The sequence below is a fragment of the Letharia lupina genome, assembly GCF_014066315.1.
Source record: "Letharia lupina isolate WasteWater1 chromosome Unknown contig_1, whole genome shotgun sequence".
NCBI lineage: Eukaryota > Fungi > Ascomycota > Lecanoromycetes > Lecanorales > Parmeliaceae > Letharia > Letharia lupina.
The window spans coordinates 1658488-1668271 of record NW_023502970.1 but is presented as its reverse complement, the minus strand read 5'-3'; positions in this window follow the sequence as shown (position 1 = coordinate 1668271).

Genomic DNA, 9784 nt, shown 5'->3' with positions numbered 1-9784 from the left:
TATTAAAAGTTCGCTTATCAAATTTACGCGATAGCTCTAATTAAAAAAAAAAATTATAAATTTAATTTATAGGTCTTTACTTATATCTTATATATAGTTATAGTTATAATATAATAACTTTATTATTTATAAGAAAGAATTTTATAATATCTATAGGTTTTAGTATTTATAGTTCTCTATACTTAATAATTAAGTATATTTTTTTTATAAATATTATATATTTTAATTAAATTTACTAGCTTAAATCTAATATTAAATACTTTATTATATCTTAATTTTAATTATTTAATTATAAACTTAAAGCTATATACTCTAACGCTTTTTTAAAAAATAATTATAATCTTATTACTTATAACCCTCTTAAACTTCTAATATCTTATCTAGAATTTTAAGTCTTTAAAGTTTTTTTATCTCTACTATCTATAAAATTAGAAGATAAAAATTTATAATATTTAACGATATATATAATCGCTAAATTAATATAAAAGCTTTGATTTTTAATTTTTTTAACGATTATAGAAGAGTAATAATATATTATTTAATCTTTAATATTATAGAGTTCTATTAATATTATATTTTTAAACTTTATAATTTCTTTTAATTTCTTAATAATTTATTTTAGAGTTAATTTATTCTATTTTTTTTATAGTTTAAATAATATTTTTAAATAGAGTTATCTATTATTTCTAAAAGTCGATATTATTAAAATAATAATATCTTCTTCTTTCTTATTATAGTAAATAAATGCTATCTTATTCTTTTATATTAATATATATAAAGATTATAATATAGATTTAGATTTTAATTATAATTTCTCTTAATATTTTACTTTTTATTATTAAAGATAAAGTATAAATTAAACTCGTTTTCTATAATTAAATCTTTTTTATCTTTTTCTTTATTAATAATTAAAAAAAATTAAAAAAATTAATTTGTCTTTATTTCAAGATTAATATTTTAAATAACAAAGATAAAGGGGCTATTTTTTTCGTTAATCTATTATAATTTTATAATTAATAGTTTTATTTATAAAATTTATAAAGTTAAGAGAGATCTTTATCTCTTAATCTTATCTCCTCTACTATCTTCTATCTCTTCTTATATTACTTATTCTTTTTAACTCTCTTTTATTTTCTTCTCTTCTTTTTCTTTAATATATATTAATTAATATTCTCTTTTTTAGTAATTTACCTCTCTAGAGAGCTTAAATTAAGATATTTTTTATATTAAAAAAAAGATTAATAGAATTTAATAGATATTATATCTACTTTATTATTAGATTATAATTTATTTAAAAATAAACTACGTTTTAATAATATATTATTTTCTTATATTACTTTATTATTTAATTAATTCTTAATAAATTATCTATTAATAATTTTAAATTATTAATTTAAAAAAGATTTTTTTATAATAATTTTAATAGAGTTAGATATTAATATTATAGTATTATATTAATAATTAATATAATATATTAATTATCTATATTATATTTTAATTTAAATTTTTTAAAATATATCTTTTAATAAAATCTATAATATTTAATTTTTAATTATTATCTCTTTTAGCTATTTCGTTTTAATAAAAAAGTTTTCTATATTATAATATATATACGCTCTAAAGAATAATATAATAATAGCGAGATATTAAGTAAAGTAGTCTATTAAAGTAAGAAGAAGACTTCATTTATTATATAGTTATTTTATTTCTTTTAAATATTTAATAGAGATATAAAAGTATTTTATTAGAAAATAATTAAGAGCTTATAATTAGATTTCTTAGATATTAAACTTTTAGAGTTATTATATTAAGATATTATATATTAACTCGAATATTACTAGTAAGACGCCGCTATTAACGCTCTTAGAATATATTATTATTATTAATAATATCTTTAAAAGATATATTTTAAAATTAGAAGAGATAATTTTTTATATAATATTATTTAAAATAAAAGATATTATTAGAGAATAATAAAATAAGAAAATAATATTAAGAATTTATTTTATAAAAAATAAAAATTTTTATTTAAAGAATAGAAATTAGAATTAAATCTTTAATTATTATAAAGCTAATATTATATCTTAATTTAATTTAATATTATATCTATAATACTTTATATTTAAAATAATAAAATGTTAAAAAATATTATAAGACTTTTTAATAATTATAGTCTTAAATAAAAAAAATAAGTATATTCTATTTAAAGCCTTTTTTGATATTTTAATATCTACTAAAATAATCTTAAATATAAAATTCTATATTTATATTTAATCTTAATTATTATTTAAAATTAGATATAAATATAAATTTATATTATTTATTTTAAATAAATAATTTTTAATTAAATAATTTTATTCTACTTATTTTTAAACTATTAAAAGAGTTTTTAATTATAATATAATAATATATATTAATACTCTAATAAATAATCAAAAACATATTTATTTATCTAAATTATATTAAATTATTATTAAAAAAAATAGATTTATAAAGATTTAATAGTTTATATTATATAGATTTTTTTTATAAAGATATAAATAAGGAAGATAATAAATTTAATAAATAAAAGAAGATTAATAAAGAGATTATTATATTACTTAAGATCTTTTTAGTTATTAAAAACTCGAAAAATTTAGAAATTTAAATTTATTTAAAAGAGTAAAAAAGATATAAAATTTAAAAGAATAAATTTAAAAAGCTTTTAATATTTTTAAATATTTTTAAATATTTATATTTTATTAATATAGCACGCGAGTATAGAATAATAATAAATTTAAATAAATATTTATAAATAAATTAAAGTATAAATATATTCTTTAAATAAAATATATATTATTAATATTATATTTAAAATATTTTAAAAAAAATTAAATCGAGTAATATTATTATATATAATAAGATATTTATTCTCTCGCGATATTATTATATAATCTTTATAATTAAATTTAAAAAATATCTAAAAATATTAATTATTTAGAAATTATTAAGAAATTATTTATCTTATATTTATTTAAAGCTTTTTATTAATAAATAAATAGAATATTAATAAAGAAATTAATAGAAAATATATAATAGTAGAGAATAAAGAATATTATTTAACGTAATTATTATATATAAAACTTTAATTAAATAGATAATTATAAATTATATTTAATATAAAATAAATAAAGTTATTAATATAATATTTATGTATATAAAGATTAATAGATATATATAAGAGATATTAAAAGATATAGATTTTAGATTTTAGATATGAATTTATAAAATAATATTAAAGAATAGCCTATATTAATTTATATATTAATTATCTTCTTAAAAAGTATTTAATTAATAAAGTTTTTAATAGTATTATTAAACGCTATATATATAATATTAAAAACTATATTAAAATTAAGAAAATTAAAATATATCTTATATAATAATTTTTATATATATATCGATATAAAAGATATAGTTTTATTATTATTAATATTATTTAGATATATCTTAATAATAAGAATATATTAAAATTTCTTATAAAATTTATTCTTATTTTTTTAATATATAAATATATATTAAAGTATTATATTTATAGTTTATTTAAATTATTATACTAAAATATCTATATAATTAAAACTTTAAATAGATTTAATTAATAAATTAATAATAATAAGTAATATTTATTAAAATATAATTAAGAAATTAATTATCTATAAATATATAAATAGCTTTTAATAAATTATCTATAAATATATAAATAGCTTTTAATATTTATTAAAGTATTATATAAAGTTAACGATTTATAAATATATATATATCTATTATAAATAATTATAGATTAATAGTAAATTAATAACGATTTAGAAATAGTCTACTATTAGCTATAAGACATTTATTTTAAATAAATAGTAGTTTTAGTAAAGAATAATAAGTTTTTTATTAATTTAAAAATCGTTCTTTAGTCGTTAGATAATTATTTTTAACTTTTAGCTAATAAGTATATAGTCGATATTTAGTAAGTATCTAGTTAGAATATATTCGCTATATATCTAGTAAAAAATCGATAATATACTTATTAGAGTTATAGAATAGTATTTTTAATTTAAATTATAAAATAATAATAAGATTTAAAGAGTTATATATAAGATAGATTATAGAGATAAAGATAAAGATAAATATTATATATATTTTATCTATCTATCTTATTTTATATTATAATTAGTTATTAAAAATTTATTAATATTATATTATTCTCTTATCGAATTACTATAATATATTAATATATTATTAAATTAATATTTTAATTAACATTAATATTAGAAAATTATAAAAGCGAGCCTTCTATTTAAAGCTATAGTATTTATTTTATAGAGATAAAATAAATAAAGATATAAATAATATTTCTAGATTATTATTCTAAAAGATATCTCTAATATAAAGAAATATTTTTAATTATATAAATATATTATTTATAAAAGAGATATTTTTTATAAAATAGTCTATCTTATTATATTAAATATCTATTTAGAATAAATTAATTATAAGAAATAAAGTATAAATTAGAGTTAAAATATATAATAGTATATACTTCTCTAATATCTATACTATATATTTTTATATAAAAAAATCTAATATTTATAAATATATATAGAGAATATTAAAGTTTAAAGATAATATTTTAATAAGTATAATAAATAAAATTAATAAATAAAATTAATAAATAAAATTAATAAATAAAATTAATAAATAAAATTAATAAATAAAATAAATAAATATTAGATATAATTTTATAATAATAATAATAAAATAAAAATTATTTTATTAAAAATAATTTATATTAAAAAAAAAATCTTTAAAATATATGTATTAATCGCTTTATATACTTCTATAACTCTTTTAAAGTAACTATTTTAAATTATTTTTAAATATCTTATATTGCTTTTTTAATTTCTTTAATATATATTATATTATTATTATATAAACTATTATATAAATTATTATTAATCTTATTATAATATTATATATTTATTTTATTTTATTAAATATAACTTTTTAAATAGATATAATAATTATAAATAATATTTTATATTATAAAATTATTTTTACTCGAATTTTTTAATATAAATCTTTTATTTAAATTTTTTTATTAATATAAATACGCTACGTAATAGAGCGAGAAATTTTAATAAGATTTTAAAGAAGGGTTAAGATTAAGATAGAGTTTTAAATTAGAGTTTCGAGAAAGCTTAAAATCTCGACTTCGCTTCGATTCGGAGCTAGGATTTCGAGATATATTCTATTAACTCGATAAACTCTAAGTATCTCTAAGTAATCTCTCTAAATTTTAATTAGTATATATAAAAGAATAAGATAGAATTAAATTAGAAAATCTTAAATTTATATGTATAGTCAATCATTAATTTGAGATTATTACGCTTCTTAGTTAAATCGACTAAGTTAGCTCGCTAGCTCTTTTATATCTTCTTATTAAAAATTTATATATAGAAGTCTTATACTTTAAGATACTTAGCTTATAATAAATATAATTACTTTATAATTTCTTAAATTATAAAGCTCGCTTTACGCTTTCTAACGCTATAAAAATAATAAAGTTTAGCTTACTATTAATAGATTAAACTAATATTTAAATATAATAATTATATTAAACGCGTTTAAGATTAGATAATAATCCTTTTATCTATTTATATAACTATTATTTTTCTACTACTCTATTAATCTATTAATTTCATTAATATAAATATAATCGTTTTTAATACCCCTCGCGAAAACGTTACTAAACGCTTTAGATATATATATCCCTTTTATTCGCCTCTTAAAACTTCTATTAACGCGAATTCGCTATTATTAATAATTAAGACCGTAAATAAGTCTAATAGCTATCTTCTACTACTTATAAACGTATTAGAAAGCTCTTAAAAAGAGCTTAAACGGATTTATAGCTATCGTTCTCCTCTATACTACTTAATCAGCTATTTAATTAATACTATTTACTCTATTAGCTTAATAATTTACTTAATTAAATCGTTAGTTAATTACTTAATTATCTATTTAATTAACTACTTAACTAATTACTTAATTTAATACTCTATAAAAGAAGAAGTAAAAGAAGAAACTATAATAGATAAATACGGAGAATACTATAAAGAATATTATAAAGATAGTTATTAGCAATAATAATATAATAAATTTACTCTCTACGATCTTATATTAATCTATTTAACTAATATAAGAGAAGTTAATATAGTAAACGAATACGAAGAATACTACGAAGAAATTAAGCGATAATAAGATTCTTAATATTAAGAATACAGCTCAGCTCTTTAAAATCCTACATTATATACTCTTCACGATTTTATATTAATTTATTATTTAATAAGCGAAGAATACTACTATAATTTAATCTATTATCTCTACTATATTAAGAAGTAAGAGAAGAAACTATAATAGACGAATATAAAGAATATTACGAAGAAACTAAGCGGTAATAAAATCTCTAATATTAAGAATATAACTTAGCTCTTCAAAATCCCATATCACATACTCTCCACGATTTTATATTAAATTATTACTTAGTAAGCGGAGAATATTACTATAACTTAATCTATTATTTCTATTATATTAAGAAGTAAAAGAAGAAACTATAATAGATAAGTATAAAGAATACTATAAAGAATACTATAAAGAGTACTATAAAGAAGTTAAACGATAATAAAATCATTATTATTAAGAACACGACTCCACTCTTTAAGATTTCACGTTATATACTCTTTATAATTTCATATTAAATTATTACTTAATAAGCGAAGAATACTTCTATAACTTAATCTATTATCTCTATTATATTAATATAATATATTACTATAATAACATTATAAGAGAAAAATCTACTACGACGATTATAGTTAATTAAATCTTTATAAAAAGAATATTATAGAAGAAGAAACTATAATAGATAAATACGGAGAATACTACGAAGAATATTACGAAGAATACTATAAAGAAACTAAGTAATAATAAGATTATTATCTTTAAAAATACGGCTTAACTCTTTAAGATCTTACGTTATATACTCTCTACGATTTTATATTAAATTATTACTTAGTAAGCGAAGAATACTACTATAACTTAATTTATTATTCTTATTATATTAATATAGTATATTATTATAATAACGTTATAAGAGAAGAATCTACTACGACGATTATAGTTAATTAAATCTCTATAGAAGAAATATTAAACGATATATATTTAGATGAATTAAAATCGTTCGATGTCTATAGCTATTTCATTATTCGAAAGATTTTACTACGATAGAAGATATTATAGAATTTATATTATTAATTAACACGTTATCTCTATTTTAGTTAATTAAGTCTCTATAGAAGAAATGTCGAACGATATATATTTAGACGAATTAAAATCGTTCGATATCTATAGCTATTTTATTACTCGAAAGATTTTACTACGGTAAGAGATATTATAGAATTCACACCACTAATTAACACGTTATCTTCATTTCTTTTCGATATTTTAATACTTCTTATTATGAGAATATAATCTTTCTCTATTTTTTATAGATAATTATTACGAATCAATTCTTTATACTCGATATACCTTTCTAATTAAATCTTAGCGCGCCTCTCTCTATACATATATATCTATATATTATATAGATTAAATTAATTTTATAGTAATAGAAGTAGATTAAAAACGTATAGTAAGCGATTAAAGTTCGATTTAACTTAGAACTAGAGCTAAAATTCGATTTAACTTAGAAAAATTCAACTTTATAAATTTATTTCATAGGCCTTTACTTATATTATATAATAGAAATAGAATAAAATAGAGTATAAAATATAATATTATAATTTAAATTAGAGTATAAGATATAAATATTTAGAAAGATAATTAGAAGATATATAAGATTATATTTACGAGATATTATAAGGGTGTTATAAGGGCGTTATAAGGGTAATAGCCTTAAGCTAACTTAATTAATAGACTTAATAAGAGTAATAAAGTACTCTCGTTACTTCGATAGAAAATCTTACTTTAATTTACTTTATCTTATTAAAACTCTTAACTCGTAGCGAGATAGTATTAGATATTTAAAATCTTATTTAATTATACTCTATTACGTAGCGTAAATATAAAGATTTCAAATTTCAAATTTCTTTTTAAATTTTTTAAATATAATTTTTAAATTAATAAAGCTTTTATATTAAATATTTTTTAATTATAAATAGTTTATATTAATTTATACTTTTTAAAAATAAAGTTATTTTATATATTTTTATTTATTTTAATTAAATTTTATAAATTTTTAAAAACTATATAATTTTTTTTACTTAATTTCTTATATATTAATAAATAAATATTATTTATAAAAAGATTAATCTATAATTAAAGTTTAACTTTAAAATATTTTTTAATAAATAATATAGTAAATAATAGAAAGAATATTAATAATATTAAGAAGTTTTATAGAATATTAATTTTCGCGAATTTTATTATATTGATTTTTTTAATATAATAAATATAGCTTTATCTTTTAAAAGCTCTTAATCTATTCTATTAATAAATTAAAAAAAAATTAAAATTATAAAATAATCTTTAATAGAAGATATTATTTAAAAAAAATTATATTATTAAAATATAAAATATTAGCGATATTATTTCTATTATAATTTTAAATTATATATATAATTTTAATTATTATTTTTAATATTATTTTTATAAATTATTTTTTTAAAAGATTATTATTTTTTATATAATTATTTACATATTTAATTATTATTATTTTAAGCGTTTTTTTAATATATTTAATAAGATTATTAATTTAAATAATTTAAATTCTATATAATTATCTTTCGTCGACTTTTTTAATATTATCATATATTTATTTTTTTAAATTTCAAAAAATAATATTCTCTTTTTAAATAAGTTTAAAAGAGATAGATAAATTATAATAGTAATTTCTCTATTATTATTTATAGAAATTAATTTAATATTTTATTAATTTTTAAAGTCTTATTAAATTTTAATTAAAAGATAATTTATAATATCTCTCTATATATAAGAGTATTATTTATCTATTTTAAAAGAAAATATATTATTTTAATAATATTAATTAATTTTATTTAAGATAATTAAGAGAAAAATTATTACTTATAATATTATTATTATATTTTTATATAACTTCTTTAAAGAGAGAAATTAAAAAAGAAATCTTAATTTTATATTATTATTTCTTATTTATCTTATTTAATTCTATATTTTCTTTAATAATTATAAAATTTTATAAATCTTATTTTTAAAATTAATAGTCTTCGTCTTTTATAGAATCTTATTTTTATCTTTTCTTATTTTACTTTATCTTTACTTTTTTTAATATTATAATTTATTTAATACTTATTTATTAATATTTTTATTTTTTTAATAATAGCGTTATATTTTAAAATTTAAAAAGAATTAGCCTTTATTAATAACTTAATTTATATTATTATAATCTTAATACTTTTTTATAACTCTTCTAATAATCTTTTAAAATATTTATTAATTTATTTTAAATTCTCGATTAATAAGAAAAAAAGAGTTTATTTTAATTTGAAAATCTCTTATTTTATTTTATTTCGCTATTTTTTAGACTCTTTTAGATATTATTAAGAAATAATAAAAACTATATTATAAATTTAAGAAAATATAATATTTTTATAATATTTTTATTATTTTTAATATAGCGAAAATAAGATTAATAGCGCTTTTATATTATTATATTTTT